This window comes from Myxocyprinus asiaticus, chromosome 28 (genome assembly GCF_019703515.2).
Source record: "Myxocyprinus asiaticus isolate MX2 ecotype Aquarium Trade chromosome 28, UBuf_Myxa_2, whole genome shotgun sequence".
Taxonomy (NCBI): domain Eukaryota; kingdom Metazoa; phylum Chordata; class Actinopteri; order Cypriniformes; family Catostomidae; genus Myxocyprinus; species Myxocyprinus asiaticus.
In genome coordinates, this window is record NC_059371.1 from 17,940,417 (window position 1) to 17,962,853 (window position 22,437).

Genomic DNA, 22,437 nt, shown 5'->3' on the forward strand with positions numbered 1-22,437 from the left:
AAAATGTTAGGGACTGACAGCCTCAGTAATTATTCACTTTCATTGTCTGGCCAAAAGATGCAATGAAAATGAATAGTGACTGAGGCTAACATTGTGCCTAACGTCTCCTTTTGTGTTCCACGGATTAAAGAAAGACATATTGGGTGAGTGAATGATGTGGCTGTTCAGCCATGTTGATGTCAGATGTCAATACAGCTGCCCTTTAAATTTGTATAACAAGCTCAAGCCTTTGTTTACTAGAAAGTTCTCAAGAACATCTTTTTAAACAATAGCTACAGTCCTGAGCGATGCACAGCAGTGACTGCACATCTTACTTGTCTCACACTGCTTAAAGGAATAGTTCACCCAAAAATGAATAGCTGATAGCTGTGCGGTGTGTAAAACCCTCACTCCCCTGGCCTCAAGAGACACACTAGTGATTGATGCTAGGGGCTGTAGCCTTTAACCTCCTCGTTAGCGCACCCACCTCCCATGCCGGCTGACGTTGGTTCGAATCCCGCTCGGAGTGGGTCAAGCAGGACCACATACAGTGGTGCCGTGACCCGGTTGGGAGTGAGGTTTAGGGGGGTGAGTGTAAAGGCAGCCAGCTGGTACGTGATAGCTGTATGGTATGTGTAAACCCTCACTCTCCTGGCCTCAAGAGGCGCACTAGCTACAGACGCTAGGGGCTGTAGCCTTTAAACTCCTCGTTAGCACGCCCGCCTCCCATGCTGGAGACGCCGGTTTGAATCCCGCTTGGAGCGAGTTGAGCAGGACTGGTTACACATACAATGCAAGTGAATGGTGGCCAGAAATCTGAAGGCCCAAATATCACATAAAGGCATCAAAAAAGTAATCCAAATGACTCCAGTAGATTAATCAGTGTCTTCTGATCGCAGAGCCCTAGATGCTGCTATAGGAAGTGTGATCGAGCTTAAAATTATGATCGCTAAGGAGACTGCCCCATCTTTGTTTGTGTTCAGTAGAAGAATGAAAGTCATACACATTTTGGATGGCATGAGAGTGAGTAAATGATGAGAGAATTTTAATTTTTGGGTGAACTATCCCTGTAAGAATCACATACACATTGAAGGTTCATTGTAGTTAAAAAACAAATGTTTTGAGAATTCACTGTAGACAATAATGTTCTCCTTGCCTCTCCAGCTCCTCATCCCAGATATTTTGTGGCATGTGAACAGCCCTATGTTGTTGGATGGGCTTATGAAACAATAGAGTTCAAAAATGGAATGCATTAGTTATGGATTTCCAGTGCGCCGAGGACTGAATGAGCGTCTCTGTAAGGATTTGCTTTCGGTCTACCCTGCCTCAGCTGACTGGTGTGCCTTATCTCACAGGAGGTGACAGGCAGATGGGTGTGGCGTCTGGGGTTCAAAGAGGTGGCCGCATGTACCTGTCTCTTACCTTTATGCGAAAAAAGCTCCCATCATCTTGAAATCAAACTAGAAACATGACAGTCTATTTTTGCCACTCTGCCCTCCAGGCAAAAAATAACATACTGCTTGAGATGACTGTATAAGGAGATGAAGTCTTGTGATTTGGGGTGAAAATGCAGCAGTTTAATTGTGTCTGACATTCCTGATGTGAGAGTATTAGGAGTTGCCTATACCGTATCGTAATCTCAGACCTAAGTTTGGGTGCAACAGCAAGATGCCTGTTGCCTACACATCAGGTAATTAGATCACTACCATCAGAGCGTACTTAGAAAGAAATGAGTCGCTGTGATGCAACACATTAAATGCTTAATGAACCCTGTTTATTGGTTATGCAAATTTGCGGGGTCAATTATGAAACATTTGTGTCACACAGGACCCTAAGAGGGTTCACTTGCTGAGTTGTAACAGTGAAAGGAAAAAAGAGGAATGGAACATTTACATTCAAAAAATTTACTTTCACCATCATTAGGTTTACAAAAATCCTCCCTTATTTATATTACTAAAAAATGTTTATGTAACCAAGTGAACTTGAACTGAGTTGTTTCTTGTTGAATAAAAGTTTGCTTTTATCCATTTGTGTTGGGACAACATGAATATTTTATATTTGGTTAACTGAAACTGGGCAGATTTCTAGTTACAAATGTGCTTTGCATGGGACTTGATAGGGAGAATTAAAATTAAGTGTTATTGATTTTATAGTGATTTTGTTCAAGATGAACACAAAGGGGATACTTGTTAGTGTTTATTGTTTTGCTGTGTTAACATTAAGAAGAGTTTCTGTTATGTTTGAATTTTGGAGGTTACCATTATGGTGAAGAGTGGAGCTTGAGCTAAGAGGACAGGTTGATTTCACACATAAAATTGATTGCTTGCTCTGTTGAGCAATTCCTGTTCAAACCTTAACATAGATACTAAACAACTCTCTGTAGTGCTTCTAACCAGAATATATTTAGCATGCTAACTTTCACTAGTTAATACATAAAGAAATAAAAGAGATTTAAGTTACATTGACACATCTAATTTAGTTGGATTTACCCAATTTAGCTAGGTTCTTTCTACACAAAGTGTGTCTGTTGAAATTACATAGTAATTTTCAGTCAAGAAAACACATTTCAAACATGTGGGACCACTGTCAATGATTGAATCAAGTATGAAAAATAGTAGTTTTCACTTACTATTTATTTTTTTGTATTTTTTTTTATTCTAAATTGGCATTATTCCAAGACGTTTCAATCAGTTGTTTGCTACATTGTTGTCATCTGATCTCATCACGTTGCATCTGACTGACGTGCTGTACGGTAAGCATCTTGATAATAAAAACACCTTATTTTGTACTTTTAATTTAACTTTGTGTAGAACTAAATTCTAAATGGATCAAAAAGAGATGATGCATTAAAAAATAAATTTTCTGGTTCATTCGCCACACTAGAAATAGGTCAAGTCGAGCACACTACATTGTGGGATACAGTATTCCATGCAGTATGCTCTGTTGTATACTGCACATTTTGACAAACGTAGTAGATCATCCAGGTATGCTATGCTTAAAGATTTGCATGCTGTATACTTCAGAAACAGTACGAGTAGTATGTTAGTATGCTATTCCGAACAAAGCCAGAGACTCAAGAGACCGTAGAGGAGTCTGTTCTCTCTTCCATTTTCTGCACCTCTTCAAGATGAAAGGCCCCACTTAAAAAGAGGAATCTTTATGACTGTTACACCACTTACTGTCTTCATGTCTTTAGAAATGGAGATCTGAGAACAGCTGCAATGGTATTTTTGGAGATTGGCTGCAACAATGCACTTACATCAGAGGCATTCGTTGTGCCCCATCTATGCACACCCTTAAGGGCTCGAGCCGCTCCAAACTGAACTCATGAACTAAAATCAGTCATCCCATTTTGCTTGCGCTTACATCACATGCTCAAAGCCATTGTTACTGCCAGTGAAACAGATCGCTGTCACTCATTTAATGGGAATTGCAGAAAGCCAGTTGTTATTTAAGGCAGTGGTTATGAACTGGTTTTGCTTCAGGACACAGATTTAAAATTGGACATCAAATGGGGACCCAACACAGAATCATAATTGGGTAACACTTTCTATGAGGCATATATTCATAATGCATTGTAAAGGCATTATAAATGCATAAACTGTATTCATAATGTATATTATAACTTTTCTTAAATAATTTTTAACTACAGTTAGTATATTTTATAATATATATATATAGCATATCTAACACAATCAACAACCAAATAAATCAGCAGAAGTTGTAGTGTAGCCTAATATTTATATCAGACATCGTATAAATGCTGTCATGCAAAAGCAGCATAATATAAACAGTTATGAGGTTTCATGGCATGATCATATACCATTATGAGTGGTCTTGGTCTGCTTTAAGTTACAATAGCAATGTCTTCTTATAAACAGCCATAACACAAACTTGTACCATACAATACAAGTCAAGCTTATATAATGGAAGTTATATAAAAATGCACAGAATACAAATACATTTCCCATGCAGTTGTGCCTAACAGGGTGTAATGTAAGTGGAAAATAAGCCATAGGCCTAATAAAAATATATAATAAAACATCAAGTATGTCATAAGTCAAGAGGGGTATTGAGACTTAAACTTTCCTTGTTGAATTTCCCTCAAAATGTTTAGTCAATTGAGGAAAGTGATTTTGGGGTAATTAGACTGCTCGAGACCATACTTTTTTTTTTTTTAATTTAGTGTAATTAAATGCATTTGTGCCTATCAGGACATCAGCAGTTCAGTAACTTTTATGTCTCTAAATAAGATGCACAAAAATTTGAGTTTATTGAATAGTATATATATAAATATAAAATCAGCAACAAAAAAAAAAAAAAAGAAACGTCCTCTCACTTTCAACTGCTTTTATTTTCAGCAAACTTAACGTGTAAATATTTGTATGAACATAAAAAGATCCAACAACAAAGACACAAACTGAACAAGTTTCACAGACATGTGACTAACAGAAATGGAATAGTGTGTCCCTGAACAAAAGGGGGTCAAAATCAAAAGTAACAGTCAGTATTTGGAGTGGCCACCAGCTGCATCAAGTACTGCAGTGCATCTCCTCCTCATGGACTGCACCAGATTTGCCAGTTCTTGCTGTCAGATGTTACCCTACTCTTCCACCAAGGCACTTGCAAGTTCCCGGACATTTCTGGGGGGAATGGCCCTAGCCCTCACCCTCTGATCCAATAGGTCCCAGATGTGCTCAATGGGATTGAGATCCGGGCTCTTTGCTGGCCATGGCAGAACACTGACATTCCTGTCTTGCAGGAAATCATGCACAGAACGAGCAGTATGGCTGGAGGGTCATGTCAGGATGAGCCTGCAGGAAGGGTACCAGATGAGGGAGGAGGATGTCTTCCCTGTAACGCACAGCGTTGGGATTGCCTGCAATGACAACAAGCTCAGTCCGATGATGCTGTGACACACCGCCCCAGACCATGACGGACCCTCCACCTCCAAATCGATCCCGCTCCAGAGTACACGCTCATTCCTTCGCCGATAAACGCGAGTCCGACCGTCACCCCTGGTGAGACAAAACCGTGACTCGTCAGTGAAGAGTACTTTTTGCCAGTCCTGTCTGTTCCAGCGAAGGTGGGTTTGTGCCCATAGGCGATGTTGTTGCCGGTGATGTCTGGTAAGGACCTGCCTTACAACAGGCCTACAAGTCCTCAGTCCAGCCTCTCTCAGCATATTGCGGACAGTCTGAGCACTGATGGAGGGATTGTGCATTCCTGGTGTAACTCGAGCAGTTGTTGTTGCCATCCTGTACCTGTCCCGCAGGTGTGATATTCGGATGTACTGATCCTGTGCAGGTGTTGTTAATCGTGGTCTGCCACTGCGAGAATGATCAGCTGTCCTTCCTGTCTCCCTGTAGTGCTGTCTTAGGCGTCTCACAGCACGGACATTACAATTTATTGCCCTGGCCACATCTGCAGTCCTCATGCCTCCATGCAGCATGCCTAAGGCACGTTCACGCAGATGAGCAGGGACCCTGGGCATCTTTCTTTTGGTGTTTTTCAGAGTCAGTAGAAAGGTCTCTTCAGTGTCCTAAGTTTTTATAACTGTGACCTTAATTGCCTACCGTCTGTAAGCTGTTAGTGTCTTAACGACCGTTCCACAGGTGCATGTTCATTAATTGTTTATGGTTCATTGAACAAGCATGGAAAACATTGTTTAAAACCTTTACAATAAAGATCTGTAAAGTTATTTGGATTTTTACAAAATGATCTTTAAAATACAGTGTCCTGAAAAAGGGACGTTTCTTCTTTTTTTTTGCTGAGTTTATATATAATTGTTTTTTTGTTTTTTTTTTTGCTTGGGTGTGTTTTGTATAAGAAGTAAAAAAAAGATTAGTATACATGTTTGATCAACAAGCATATCAAATGAGAGCTACTGATATGTTTTAACCTTGTATTTTTGCATGTTTTTCTTAATATCTCAATGTACATGTTTGTATATGTTTCTTTGTGTTCTGTGCATTTGTATATAACTTCTATTTTACAAGTTTGACTTGACTAAAAGTTGTAATGTTTTAAACCACTTAAAAATATATTATGGATGTTCATAGGACATTGTTTTTTTCACTTAAAGCATACCTAATATATATAATACAAATATATAGTATAATGCATTATTTCATAACTTCTAGAAATAACTTCTGCAGACAAAATATTATGTTGGTCATGATATGTATAATGCATTATATTCTAAGGTATAATAACTATGAATAGTTAAATATTGTAAATGTATTATATTTGTGGTTAAAATTATAAGTTATAATACTGTATATTATTTGGTGTAATATGAGACATTACAAATCCATTATAATGCATTTATAATGCCTTAACAATGCATTATAAATACAGGCTTCATAGAAAATGTTACCCAAAAATGTATATCATACACAAAAGTAACATTCTTAATTTCAAACTTGAATTTATTAATATTACCATGAGCTGCATGGCCCAGCAATATGCAAAATTATTATCATGAGGCTGAAAGGGAAAATAAACAATTTTGTAAAATTTGTTTTTATTTAAATATATTTTTGCATCCTAATAATGCATGATTATATGGTTATTTGGAGTTTATTATTTGCATTTAGCATTGTTTTCCACTGCTGTCCGTGACCATTTAATTACACGGCATGAGGATGAGTAAAAGACGACAGAATTTTCATTTTTGGGTGATCTAAACACACGATGCTCTGCTGTAAAGAGGTCATATAACAGTGCAGCAATTCCATTGTCTGCCACGGGTTCTGCTGAATAGGTTTACTGGGCATGGTACCAGGGTCAGTGAACAGAGAATGAGAGGAATCAGAAGCAGTTAAACTATTTCCCCACTGAGACCAGACCCTGTGCCAAAAAGGACATTATGTAATAGAAAGTGGGGGTTGTAGAATGTGAAATGGAACAACAGAATATGCACTACGCAGTGGACAATAATGAATCCCCTTTCCCCACTAATGGAAAGCACATCAGATGAAAGGGGGTGGAGAGCAGGAAAAGAGGTGGTAAACAGAATGTCTAATAAAAGGACAGGAGATGATCAATTACAGCCTAATTGCAGGTTCTCTAGGCAAGGAGAGTGGAAAAGGAGAACACAGAAGAACAGACAAATGAAAACAAGGAGAGGGTGGGGACAGAAAGAACACTCCCTTCACAAATTCCTACATATTTTTATGTTGAGCTATAATATGCATATTAAATATATCATTGGAACAGGCTAAGCAAATTTTATTCTCAAGAAAAGATGACAAAGGAAACATTTAAGACATTTTATTCTGCTCTGTGTAGAGACAAAACCTGACAGATATTTGGAGAGACAACTATCATGGTTCTAGAAGATTTAATGTGCTGCTGTGCTGTGTATCAGTAGTGACATTACAATTGTATTCTACAAGCTATGCATCATCACAAGGACTGCCAGAAAAGATCCCAGTTTTACTTGGAATGAGCTTAATAAAGGGTTAGTTCACCCAAAAATAAAAATTCTCTCATCATTTCCTCACCCTCATGCCATGCCAGATGTGTATGACTTTCTTTCTTCAACAGAACACAAATGAAGATTTTTAGAAGACTATCTCAGCTCTGTAGGTCCATACAATGTAAGTACCAAAATGTTGAAGCTCCAAAATTCACATTAGGGCAACATAAAAGTACTCCAGACGACTCTGGTGGTTAAATCCATTTCTTCAGAAGCGATATGATAGGTTTGGGTGAGAAACAGATTCATATTTAAGTCCTTTTTCCTTCACTTTCTCCTTCTGTTTTTGGTGATAAACATTCTTCATACATATCGCCCCCTACTGGGCAGGGAAGAGAATTTATGATGACAAATGACTCAAATATTGATCTGTTTCTCACTCACACCTATCATATTGTGTCTGAACACATGGATTTAATCACTGAAGTCATATGGATTACTTTTATGCTGCTTTTATGTGGATTTTGGAGCTTCAAAATTCTGGCACCCATTAACTTGCAATGTGAGGACCTACAGAGCTGAAATATTCTTCTAAAAATCTTCATTTGTGTTCTGTTGAAGAAAGTCATACACATCTGGGATACCAGGAGGGAGAGTAAATGATGAGAGAATTTTCATTTTTGGGTGAACTATCACTTTAAATTTGCAATTTAAGATGAAAGTCAATTGAAGTTTACTTTCCATTAATGACATTTAACAAATCTTTCCTTGTAAAATTAAGCCCCTTCTTTCATATGATGTCCAATAATTTAAGAGTACTTAGGCCATGTTTCAAACTAAATCTGTCTATTGGTAGAAGCTAGAGTTAAAAATGAGCTTCTGATCATCCTAACATTTCTGATGATTATGTTCTTTTTTTCTTTTTAAATATCCACTGCCATTTTTGTTATCAAAAGCTCAATTTGGCTGTGATTTATTATACTCTGGTTTTTAAAGAGGTAAACTGTTTGATTAAGAGTGATATTTGCGGTACAATGTGCATTGAACACCTTAGCATTAGACTTACTGGGGAAGGGAAGACTGTTGAATCAGTTTACTTCTTCCATCCTACTGTACATACATTGTTGCACTCTGCTGACACTTCGTGGTGAATCATGTACAGCACATCTACATCCTTGACTATTACAGGGTTCCCACACTTTTCCACCAATGAATTTCCATGAATTTTCAATGATTTGCGATTAGTGGAATTATTGAAATTCAAACCATTTTGTAAAATTCAAATGAACAATTTGGACTGATTTGTTAACGGTTTGATCAACTCTTTGAAAAGAACCGTCTCAAAAGAAAGATTCATACACAAATAGAACATCATTAAGGCTTGCAGGCAAGTTTCTCTCTACATAAGAGCAACATTTAACCAATGAAATATTTTAGAGCAGAGCACTAAATTTCCATAACTTTGCAGGCCTGAACGACACTATTTTAAATTCACTGATATTTCCGGGTTTTTCAAGATGACCGTTGGAACCCTAAATTTAAAACGTATCAATCATCAAGAAAAAAAAAAATGAAAGGACTCGATTTAAAGAAATGACATTGTTTTATTGAGTCTTGATGTTTAATGAATGAAAATGCTATGACAAAACTAGTACCAGTTGAATGGACTTAGCAGATGAGCCTATCCCTTCCTTCCTGCTTGCATCAACCTCTCCCATCCCATTGGTTGGGGTTAAAGAGAGAGGCGTCATAAAGAGGACAGTGGACACTGCTGTTCTGCTGCAACCTTTCATATGGCAGAACTGGCATTCTGGACTCACCCACTGAACTGAAGAAAGCTGCTCAACCCTTTCTCAGAAACATGGGGCAAAACCAGACTGCATTGTTTTTCAACAGAATGAAAGCGAAGAACATGAGTTTACAATGTACATCATTAAAAGCACATCTCACCACAAATCAAACCATTCAAAATTACATTGCTGCCCCTAAAATGCTGATGAATATTGTCCATACTCTGACTATAATGAATTCAGTTAGCACTCTATCCTATTCTAACCAGCAAGGATTCTATTCAGGAAAATGACCCAAGAAAGAGAACATTATCCTAATTTCAAAAGGGACATGACAATGTTGCATGGATTTCCTACAGTAAAACTATTACAGGTTGATGAGTCAGATTGGCACAGACAATACAAAATAAACAACACCTACAAAAACACCCTAAATTTGGACAATTCCATTTAAATCTTTGACACAAAATAAATAGATTAAACCATTAAATATCAATTAAATTACACAAATCAGTTACACCAATATTTATGATTATTCAGGCCCCAGGATGATAGATTGGTGATAGTGTCCTGTATTGAAACATTTGTCAGATGGCTTAAAAGAAAAGAAACTGACTCTGATTGTCAATTTAGGATCTTTGCCATTTTAGGTTTTTGATTTCCTTTTTTTTTTTTTTTTTTTTAAACAGGAACTAGTTGGAATATTTACTTAGTAAACCCAAACTCCATTATAGTGTGAGATCTCAAAGCTAAATGCAGAGCTTTGTAACCTCCATCTCACCACACAGAAAGAGTTAAAGAGATAGTTCAACCGAAAATGAAAATTGTGTCATCAATTACTCATCCGTATGTTGTTCCAAACCTGTGTGGCTTCAATTTCATTGTACGGAGCAAAAAAAAAAAAAAAAATGCAATTTAAGTGAATGGTGACTGAGACTAACATACTGATAAACATCTTCATGTTTACCCATATGAATAAAGTAATATGGGTTCGGAACAACATGAAAGAGTAAATTATGACAATTGCAGCTTCCAAAAATGTTTGTCAATTTTTTCCAAGAGAGAGACAGAGAGAGAGAAAAAAAAAAAAGAGAGAGAGAGAGAGAGAACACAGACAACATAGAAAAACAGCTATGCAGGAAAAACAAAGCACAAGAATCCAACAAAAATAGTGTGGATGTGTGTTTGAAAGAATGAGATTGAGAAAAGAATGAAGGATGACAATACATTAGTTTGCTGTCCATTTCATCTCCCGCCAGGTAAAGGAAAATACTTTTTGGTCCGTTGACTGCATTGTTTTTCAACAGAATGAAAGCAAATAACACGAGTTTACAATGCACATCATTCAAAGCACATCTCACCACAATCAAACCATTCAAAATTACATTGCTGCCCCTGAAATGATGATGAATATTGTCCATACTCTGACTATAATGAATTATAGTTCAATATAGAGACCCTTTGGTTGAACAGCAGGAGGAAATGGACAGCAGGGTAACCACACATACTCTGTCTTAAGTACGTCTTCACATACTATCCAGTATACACAATGTTAGTGACTCCCACAACACTATGTCTGTATTATAAGCACACACACATTCAAATCTATCAAGACCACCAAGGACTCAGTAAAAGAGAGGCAAAGTGAAAGGGGGAAAGAATGACGTTCAATGAGAGACTTTAGTCCCTTTGTGGTAGTGTGGAGTTATGTTAGAGTGGGCTGCACCTCAGGCGGACTTGCGTTATTGTTGTTGCCCTCCTGTGCACCGACCACAGAGCCGCGGTACGGCACCTCTATGATTCGAGGTTTGTCGATGATGCGGGCACAGCGATTGCCCTTCTCCACGATGCCAATGATCCAAGCCTGCTGCCCATCACCCGTCCCACCATCCTGCCCCAGTGCTCCTGACACACGACTGGATTTCATCTCGGAGCAAAAGCGAGCTGCCTGCTCTCGTGGCAAACAGATCAACAGACCACCTGATAAAGACAAAGGAAAAAGACTTACATTTAGCAGATGCTTTTTTCCAAAGTGACTTACAAATGAGGAACAAACAATTTGCCATACAAAAGTCAACAATATCTGCAGTAATCGCACTGTCAAGTTCTCAAAGTGGCTGGAGTAGTATAGATGTATTTTGTGGAGTATTATATGGAGTATTTATATATATATATATATTTCTAAAGGAATATCCTGGGTTAAATTCAATTTAAGCTTAATCAACAGTATTTATGGCATAATGTTGATTACCACAAAAATGTATTTCGACTCGTTCCTCCTTTTCTTTAAAAAAAGCAAATATCGAGGTTACAGTTTCAATAACAATAGAAGTGAACGGGGCCAATTTTTGGAGGGCTTAAAAAGGCAGAAATGTGAAGCTTATAATTTTATAAAAGCAATTACATTAATTCTTCTATTATAACTTGTTTATTATTTGAGCTGTTGTTTAAATTGTAATTTTTACAGTCATTTTTGGGTTTGTTGACATTATATCATCATGGTAATGAAGTTGTAAAATTGGCTATAAGTTTACACAGAAAAGGTTGGTAAGTGATTTTATCACACTACAATCATGTTAACACATATATTGTTTATGTCTTGTGGCTATATTTTTGAAAGTCAGTTTAACATTCAAAAATTGACCCCCATTCACCTCCATTGTAAGTGCCTCACTGTAACCCAGATTTTTTCTTTTTTTTTTTTTTTTTTTTTAAGAAAAGGAACGGCAAGTCAAACTAAATTTTTGTGGTAATCAATATTGTGGTAATATTATATTATTATAATATAATAATACAAATGCTGTTGATTAAGCTTAACCCGGAATATTCCTTTGGTTAAAAGAATGAGTGCTCGTGGAACAGATGTGTTTTCAGCTGTTTCTGCAGATCGTGTGGAGGTTGGAAGTTTATTCCACCACAGAGGAACAGAGAAAGTGAATGATCGTGAAATAGACTTTGTGCCTCTTTGTGACAAGACCACCAGGCACCGCTCGTTCATTGACCGCAGAGAGCGAGTTGGGACATAGACCTGGAGGAGTGACTTACACATTTACTTAAAGCTAAATTCTGTCATTTCTGTGCCACCAAACGGAAATGCAAAAATAAACATTGTTTCCAGCTTTTCCCCAAATACTCCCCCCATATCCCATTGGTCGAACAGACAGACAGTACCGCCCCAAACTCACATCATTGGTTGAGTAAATATTGCAATGGTGGGCTGGTTGGCATGCTCAAACAAACAGAGCCATGTTTTGATAGCGCCACAGATTCTAAAATCTACTTAGGAATGGCTCATTTATTATTGCTGCTGCATATTGAGCCGGGATAGGATCACTCCAGTTTTAAGAGCATGTAGAAATATCTGCTGACAACATGTCTGTTTTAATTTCGAAGCAAAAGTATTGTCAGGATTGCCACACTTTGACCAATATATATCTATGACTTTTTCATGACCTTTCCAGTCATTTGTCATTGGTTTTTAAAAATTCTTATCCAGCATTCAAATTCAGACCAATATGCTATTTAGACTGATTTGTGAACCGCATGACTGATTGTATTTCCATGACTTTTCAGGCCTTTAAATTCCCTGATATGTCTAGATTTATGTCACTGTGAAAACCCTGTACTGTTTGTGTGTGTGTAAAGTTTCAGTGCAACTGCACTTTTTGATCTGTTGTGTTGATGATAGTCAGCTTGCCTAAAACAAAGTGTGTTTTTGCTGAACTGTGGCTCTCACCTGATGTTTCAGATGAGGTACCCTGCAGAAGCCCAAACAGGTTGCCACAAGCTTTGCTGACTGCGGCCATTTTAGAGATAATGGGAAGGTTGTGAATAACAAAGGCGACATCATTTCGCTGCTGCTGTGCGAGATTACGTGCATGACCGATGATCCCAAATCCTGTAATGTCCGTGGCAGCATGTGCATTAAATTTGTGCATTAAGGCAGCAGCTGAAGAAAGAAAACAAACGAGGCACATTAGCAAACCTTACAGTACATAAACACCCGTGTATTCATTCTTAATGGGCTCCAAATCACCAAGGCCTCTAACAGGGTTCCCACTCTTTTCAAGGCACAATTTTCCAGGACATTTTCAGGACATTTTACGTGCCCAACAAGTGAAATATTTAAGCAAAACCACATGAGTCCATTTAATTTTTCTGTGTTTTTGACAGCAGTTTCTCAGCAGTTCACTACATGGCCCAGTGTGATTATGAGTCCCCATAAAGATGTGATTTAATTCAATAAATAAATAGTCTGTAGGTGCTGCGCACTTCAGAGTGCTCTGCTCACTGTCATCTCATGATGAGGTGTTTTCAGTATATGAGCACCCGGCTTTACACAGTAATTTTAAATGCACACCACTTGCAGATTATACTGTATATTTATTTAAAACTTATTGAAGTTTATAACTCAAGGGTTTTGTATGGTTAATAGCAATGTAAGAACAAAAAATAAATAAATAAAAAAAACAATAATAAAAAAAACTTATTTTATACTGTATGAACACTTTAAACCATTTTGGTGGAGTGAAGCAGAGATGACAGCAGATGAGCAGAGAATGTATGTGACAGGGATTCATTCACAAAAATATTTTCCAGGACAAATAATTACTTTCCAGGACATTTAGGTATTTTTTGAATTTTCTATGCCTTTTCCTGGAAAACTGCACGGCAAAATTCCAGGTTTTCCAGGTACGTGGGAACACTGCTCAACCCTTGCTTATCAAGTCCGGACTGATTCCATCTGGACCGCAAGACTCATGACAACGGCTGCGCCCTCTCATTGTCTCTAATCAGCAGCACGAAAAAACAACAGTGCCGTGTACACCAGCTCTGATCTTTCTGCATTGTATTCTTGAATACTTTTCTCTAGCACTGAACATGCTTCATTTATGCCCCGTCTCGCTCAGCATGCGTTGCCTCTTTTCCCCGCATGCGAGTAGACACGCACAAGTTAACGTGGTTCCAAAGCACCTTTAGACCATAACGTTTTTTCCTTCTAAATTCAGCTTTATTAATCAGCATATTACGAGCCTTTAATAATAAACAAATAGATCTCTGTTCTAATTTTGTGAAAATTAATCAGATGTCATCATCTCTGGCAAGCAAAGACAATAAAATTATTAGTTGGTGGCCCAGTCTTCCTTACTTTAATGAAAATATAAAAATTCAGACTTATTAATTTTCTCTCAGAGAATACCTCTGAACTCCCACACAGTATCATTCCTCAGTTACAAGGGCTTCAATGCCCCCATACTTAGGTATCTGAATGTAAAGAAATATAAAAATATATCATTTAAATGTAAAAATATTCAAACAAATGCTGGACTGCTGTCAATATGCTTCAAAACAAGCAGATGATCTTTTAACATTCATATCCAACTGCACTTGAATGATAAACTCTTTCAAATATTTAAATATTTTGGTAAAAGATCCTTCAGACCCCACTGCTTTAGCTGTCTCTGGACCCCCGATGCAGTTTTTAAGAGACTATTTTACGGTTTAGGACTGTTTTTTTTTTTTTTTTTGCCAACTTGGAAATTCAAAAAATGTGCAATGTGCAAATATGAATGTATATGGTGATAAATATCGATATCGAACGATATGAAAAAGAATATCGTGATAATATTTTTGGCCATACTGACCAGCCCTAATTTAGGGCATTTGAATTAGAACAAGGTTTCAAAACTAGATGGTGTGTGTGCACTGAATATTGGACCCATTGTTGAATTGAAACCATGCAAAGAATACTTGTAAGAATTCAATGTGGTACCAGTGCGATTGAGGGTGGCCATATTGAGCATTGCCTCCTGGTAAGCATGCTCCACCTCCTCCTTGGAGATCACCAACTTTATCTTGTTCCATTTATCTGGCTGGAGAAATTAAGTATAAAGGAGAGAGACAGAGAGAAATAAGATGAGATCGCTGAGATATGATGCAAACAAGTATGATTGTCATCTCTTCATAACTTCTACACAAAAAGGAGAAAAACTGAGATATGGCAGCACTCACCATGTCCATCCACTGATGGGCATTAACTGCTACTTGAGTTCCCAAAGGTTTGGTAAGAACTAACACGTCTCCAGGTACAGCACTGTCAGGCCTGTTCACAAACAAGCACATGTATATGGGATCAAAATCCCGTCAAAATTATTGCGGTCACAGATCCAAAAATAATAAGCGCGAATCAAAAATAATGAGCGCAAAAATAAATAAAATGCATAGATCAAAATAATAAGCGCAGATCAAAAATAACAAGCATGAATCAAAAATATATAAACATTTAAAATATGCTGCAAAAAAAAAACAAAAAAAAAATGAAATATTAAAGTGAAGTCATCAGAATTGCAAACAAAATCATGTTTTCCTTGGTTATATTACTGTTTTTTGTGCTCTCTGACAATTTTGCCCATATTTTCATTTTTTTGTACACTTATGCTGTATTTTTCTTTGCTTTTGTTTCAAAGTGCTGCGCTTGATTTTCCAGAACTTGTGAGTAGAGTTTCATGTAAATCAGGGGGCGTTTTGCATCCCTATTCGTCCACTAGTTCTTGATCGACAGCTCCTCCTCTAGCCAATCATTCAAAGAGGGGATGTGACGTCACTCCAATGTGACTCCAATGGCTGCTGCTCAATCGCATGATGGAGATGGATAACCGTCAGTTGGTAAATCCTGGACAAATCACAGGTAATTGAAAATAACTATATTATTTGTGGTTGATAGATATGCTGCTTGTGTCTGTTTTGAGTATTTCTGCCAGATCTAGGTTCTCTTACCACTGCTATGCTGATGAAACGCAACTCTACTTGTCTTTCCAGCCCAATGACACCACAGTGACTGATCGAATTTCAGCCTGCCTGGCAGACATCTCGGCCTGGATGAAGGAACACTACCTGCAACTCAACCCAGCCAAGATGAACTCCTTGTCTTTCCAGCCAACCCTGCTGTTGACCACAACATCACCATGCAGCTGGGTGCAACTACAGTAACGCCTTCCAAAACGGTCAGAAATCTAGGGGTAACCATCGACAACAGACTAAATTTCACAGACCACATCTCAAAGACCGCAAGATCATGTCGATTTACACTCTACAATATCAGGAAGATAAGACCCTTCCTCTCTGAACATGCCACACAACTTCTTGTTCAGGCACTTATCACTACTAAACTGGACTACTGTAACGCTCTCATTGCAGGCCTCCCTGCATGAGCAATTAGACCCCTGCAAATTATCCAGAATGCAGCAGCACGTCTGGTCTCTAATGAAACAAAGAGAGCACGTTACACCACTCCTTGTCTCTCTTCACTTGCTGCCGGTTGATGCACGTATCAAATTCAAGGCTCTGATGCTGGCATACAGAACAGTCACTGGGTCTGCTCCAGCATACCTAAAATCATTTATGCAGAGCTACGCACCCACTAGAAGCCTGCGGTCGGCTAAGGAACGTTGCCTTGTTGTACCAACACAGAGTCACCAAAACACTTTCCCGGACTTTCAGCTTCATCATACCACGATGGTGGAATGACCTTCCCAACTCCAGCCGTGAAACTGACTCACTCTCTGTCTTCAAAAGATGACTAAAAACACATCTTTTCCATGAGCACTTAACCAGTCATTAATAAAAAATAAAAAAAAATCTTGTTGCACTTGAATCGGTCTTGAATACTACTATTCTGATGCTAGTGAAACTTTGTAGTATGGCATTTTTCATACCACTGTCTCCTTAAGATGATTTGCTTTTGTACCCCTCTTTTGTAAGTCGCTTTGGATAAAAGCGCCTGCCAAATGAATAAATGTAAATGTTTCTGCCAGATCTAGGAAACAATGTGTTGTCCGAGTAGGTCATTATCATAATCCGTTAACACATGTATCGAGTCAGCTGAATTTAGTTAGCAGAGTCTTTAGTTATTTAAGACTTTCTTGTTTGTAGGTTATTGGCTGAATATCTAAAAAAAACAAGGCTGGGTTGGTGTGGATGTTTCATGCATGTTTTTACTAGCTGAACCAATGAAGTCGCGAGTTCAGAACCCAACTTGATCTGCTTTTCCATGTTGCTGAATGTGCCATTATGTACTGATCCTACGTTGGTATCGTTGGCACGGCTACATGTAGTTTCTTCTTCCACGATACTGCAGCGAAATCAGAAACAAGTGACCAAGCGTCCCCACGTCAATAAATGATGTAATAAAGTGGGCTTGACGTTGGATGTTCTTTAATCACAAATAGTCGCAAATATAGGGACCATCTCTAAAGACACAGGCAACATTGGAACATACATATCCAAAACATTTACAAACATTTCCATAACATAGCGTATACAACTTCAATAACATTTGAAGCAAATGACTTACAGTCATACAACCAACTCCAAAGTGTGCATGTAGGTGTCAGTAATAATGCAACTTAGCAACTTTATTGCATTATTTATTGACGTGGGGACGCTTGGTCAATTGTTTCTGGTTTCGCTGCAGTATCGTGGAAAAAGAAACTACATGTAGCCGTGCCAACGATACCAACGTAGGATCAGTACATAACGGCACATTCAGCAACATGGAAAAGCAGATCAAGTTGGGTTCTGAACTCGCGACTACATTGGTACAGCTAGTAAAAACATGCATCAAACATCCACACCAACCCAGCCTTGTTTTTTTTAGATATTCAGCCAATAACCTACAAACAAGAAAGTCTTAAATAATAACTAAAGACTCTAACTAAATTCAGCTGACACGATACATGTGTTAACAGACTATGATAATGGCCTACTTGGACAACACATTGTTTCCTAGAGATGGCAGAAAATACTCAAAACAGACACAAGCAGCACATCTAAAAACCACAAATAATAAAATATTGAGCAGCAGCCGTCGGAGTCGCATTGGAGTGACGTCACCTCCCCTCTTTGAATGACTGGCTAGAGGAGGAGCTGTCGATCAAGAACTAGTGGACAAATGGGGATGCAAAACGCCCCCTGATTTACATGAAACTCTACTCACAAGTTTTGGAAAACCAAGCGCAGCACTTTGAAACAAAAGCAAAGAAAAATACAGCGTAAGTGTACAAAAAAATGTGGGCAAAATTCTCAGAGAGCATAAAAAAACAGTAATATAACCAAGGAAAACATGATTTTGTTTGCAATTCTGATGACTTTGCTTTAAATTTTTTTTTTTTTTTGCAGCATATTTTAAATGTGTTTATATATTTTTGATTCACGCTTGTTATTTTTTGATATGCACTAATTAATTTTATCTGCGCTTATTTATTTTTGCGCTTATTATTTTTTTATCTCTGCTTATATTTTGATTCACGCTTATTATTTTTGGATCTGTGACCGCAATACTTTTGACAGGATTTTGATCCCATACATGTAGCCAGACACGTCAGCTTTTACAAAACGACAAGACTATGAAGGGTTAACAACTCAGATTTGCAAAACGTTCAAATCAGACAATGCAAATGTTAGATGTCAGTCTGTCTACTTTGTGATAGGATGAATAGTAACGGATGAATAGAACATACATGATAAAGTCATTGGGCTGGCACACCACAGTGGCCACACCCCCAATGATTATCCAGGGATTGATGACCGTTTGTCCTCCAGTTACTGAAGTCCCGCCCTCCTCCGCCGCATCGCGGAAGCCCTTCATCATTAAAGGCATCACCTGCTCCCTCTCCTGAGAGCAAATCAGTACGGTACATATAATTAACTATTTCATGTTCAGGTTCCTTCACCTGGAAAAACCTAATGCAAAAATATAATCAAACCTCAGACAACAGAAAATGAATAGTCTCTTAAGTAATGCCATTCTTTTGATTTATTGTGAATGAAAGAGAGGTCACAGCTCACCTTTTCATTCATCTTCTGACTGACACTAAGAAGCATGAGCATGTTGTCGCACTCGGTGATGCCCATGGCATACAGATCACTCAGTACATTTGCACAGGCAATTCGTCCCTATAAAAGGAGGGTGTGATGGTACATACACAATTAATAGGAGCTTCATTTATATGTGTGGGACACACTAACTTTTCTGAGGCATTACTCACCATCATGTAGGGATCCTCTACTAAAGGATAGAAGAAGTCGGTGGTTTGGACCAGGGAGAGACCTCCATGCCTCAGAGGAATCACACATGAGTCCATGCCAATACCTGCAGCCAAAAAAGATTGTTAATATCATAACATCTTAAAGGGTTAGTTCACCCAAAAAGGAAAATTCTCTCATCATTTACTCAGACTTATGCCATCCCAGATGTGTATGACTTTCTTTCATCTGCTGAACTCAAATTAAAATTTTTAGAAGAATTTTTCAGCTCTGCAGGTCCTCACAATGCAAGTGAATGGGTGCCAAACTTTTGAATCTCCAAAAATCACACAGGTCAGCATAAAAGTAATCCATAAGACAACAGTGGTTAAATCAATATCTTCAGAAGCGATATAATAGCTGTGGGTGAGAAACAGATCACTCACATTCTTCTTGTGTTTTTGGTGATTCACATTCTTTGTGCATATCACCCCCTACTGGACAGGGAAAAGAATTTCTAGCAAAAAATGACTTGAATATTGATCGGTTTCTCACCCACACCTGTCATATCACTTATGAAGATATGGATTAAACCACTGGATTCTTATGGATAATTTGTATGCTGCCTTTATGTGCTTTTTGGAGCATCACATTTTGGCACCCATTCGTTTGCACTGCATGGACCTACAGAGCTGAAATATTCTTCTAAAAATCATAATTTGTGTTCTGCAGAAGAAAGTCATACACATCTGGGATGGCATGAGGGTGAGTAAATGATGAAGAGAATTTTTATTTTTGGGTGAACTTACCCTTTAAAGCCTGTTTGTGCATACTGAGCATTACATTAAAATGACCATCTATATCTGCTTTAATCTTTATAGTTCGCCAGCTTGCTATGGCATTTTTTCAACGTCAAGCATTAACTGAAGTTCGGGTCCATAGTTCACGACACGTCCCTTTCAGATGATTGTACTATACTTCCCAGTAGTTTTTAATCTACAGGATATAAGCCAAAGGTAAAACAATACTGATACTGTTATGTAATTCAGTACATAAAAAGTGTTTTATAAAAATAATGTGGGTTTCATTGACTGTCACACTGTGCCAACAAGTCATTTGTACATGTTATGTTTAAATCACATAAAATGTCCTGTACTTTATACATCGTAAAAACGTGCACTGCTCATCTTCTATTACTGGTCAATTATTGTTGCTCTTCTACCAAACAGTGCATGTTACTTTTACAGCACTAACACAGAATACACAGAATCAATCGTATTTATTTAGTGCATACTGTATTAATGCCTTCCACTTTAGCGGTTCATCAATGCTACTGTCCCATTACCAAACTTTAAATATAGAAGACTTTTTCTTTTTAACGTTTACATACAGTAGATTTATTTTATTCTATACTTAATATATCAATTCTCTGTGTAACCTGAGCCATGTCCTAAGCATTTCAATGCTCAGAAAACCCTGTTTAAGCTTTGCAAATAATATATAAAACAAATTGCCTTTTTATGACATTTATCTATCACATAAAACATTTAGACAAATGTACACGCTTTTACAGTGTATTATTACATCAATATACCTTGCTGACTACTGCTAGTAGTATGAACTTTATTTAGACACTTATTTCCTTGATTAAATAGATAGAAGACAAAGATTTAATTCAGGAAAGGGCTCGTTTCTATTTTATTTTGGCAATTAAAAATAATTTGTTGACTGCAATCCGGGTTGTTTATCTATCAAACTGCTATGAGACGTATCCATATGCACACTTTCATGAGGCAGTTTGACAGGCAGCACATGCAGCACTATGCTTCACCTAGTCGAGGACCCTGTCCGACTGACACGAGTTGCCCCAATTCCGCGGTCTCGTCTCCAGTACCCATCCCCGAACCGCAATAGTCTCCGGGCGGCCGGTCGGACTCCAGTCCCTGCAGGAGTTTGAGCAGAGCCTCCTGCGGGACTTTACACCCTCATCCTTTCATGTCTGAGAAGGCCGTGAGTCGGAAGCCGCGGTCTAGGCCGTGCTCCTCTGGGTGAAACGCTTGGTATCCCGCCGGGTAAAATGCTCCATACCCTCCCGCTCCGCCAGACTCACCGGACGATGGCTCTGAACCTGACATGGCTAAACCGCTTTTATTTACTCCTCATTCAGACAGCGATACACACATGGAAACGTGAGGAAAAGTGAACCGCTTCACGAGATAAAGGCTGATCCACTTAAAAGCGCGTGAGTTATACACGTTTTAGTGAAGCGAGTATGGAGGAGGAGCGCGAGCAGACTGAACTATTTTACTCTGAGGAGGGGAGCTTCGTGGCATGTCAGGACACAATTTTCAGGATTCAGAATTCGTTACTGACATACAAATTACAGACAGTTTACACGCACAATCTTATGGTATTAATATAATTAATAGACTCTTCCAATAAATTAAACGATAAAACATATTTGCACTTTACTCACTCTCCAACCTCCCCAAACGTAAACATCGACTCGTCCGCTATCATAAGCTCCGTCCATTAAGGATCTGCGAAGACACGGTTGCACCAGCTATACAACTTAGTTACAACTTAGCTTAGTTGTGGCGTAAATGGGCACTGAGTCACAATTTACGCACTACTAAATATTTGAGCGTTGCACCATTAAATTTAGGTAGAATGTAACCGTATAAACTAAATATTTACGGAAGACTCCGACCAGGAGTAACTGATGGAATAAAAAAGCAGATTAATATTTTATGACATCAATGAGCTCATGTTTTGGTTGACAGGCATAAATCCTTTCGACATACAGTATGATGTTGACATTTACACTCGTTTACATTTATGAGAGAGAAAACAAAAACTTTTAAGCGGCTCTTCAGTGTGTCAAGTTTCAACACATTCAACATATATATATGATATTAAGATGAATCAATGTCTATTTTTCCAGCCTGTTGTATTTTTAATTATTTATTTTAGATACCAGTTCCTATATATTGTTATTTACACAAGGCATATATACTATTTATCAAATCTACTTTTATGACGTATCATATTGTAATGGAGATATAATTTATTACAGCTGACAGTTACGTGAGCAAACAAGGTTTGACCATCAACCATAACAAGATCAAACTGAATTCACGGCTTTTTAACACTTCTGTGTACAAATATGAAGAATGTTTATTGGATAAATACAGATAAACGTCATATTATGTGACTACACAT

The 22,437-nt window shown here is 38.0% G+C and overlaps 1 pseudogene; it reads right to left on the bottom strand.

The window, feature by feature from the left end:
• Positions 1 to 8,986: 8,986 nt before the first annotated feature.
• Positions 8,987 to 21,490, bottom strand: LOC127419439 (selenide, water dikinase 3-like; annotated as a pseudogene).
• Between the last annotated feature and the right edge of the window lie 947 nt (positions 21,491 to 22,437).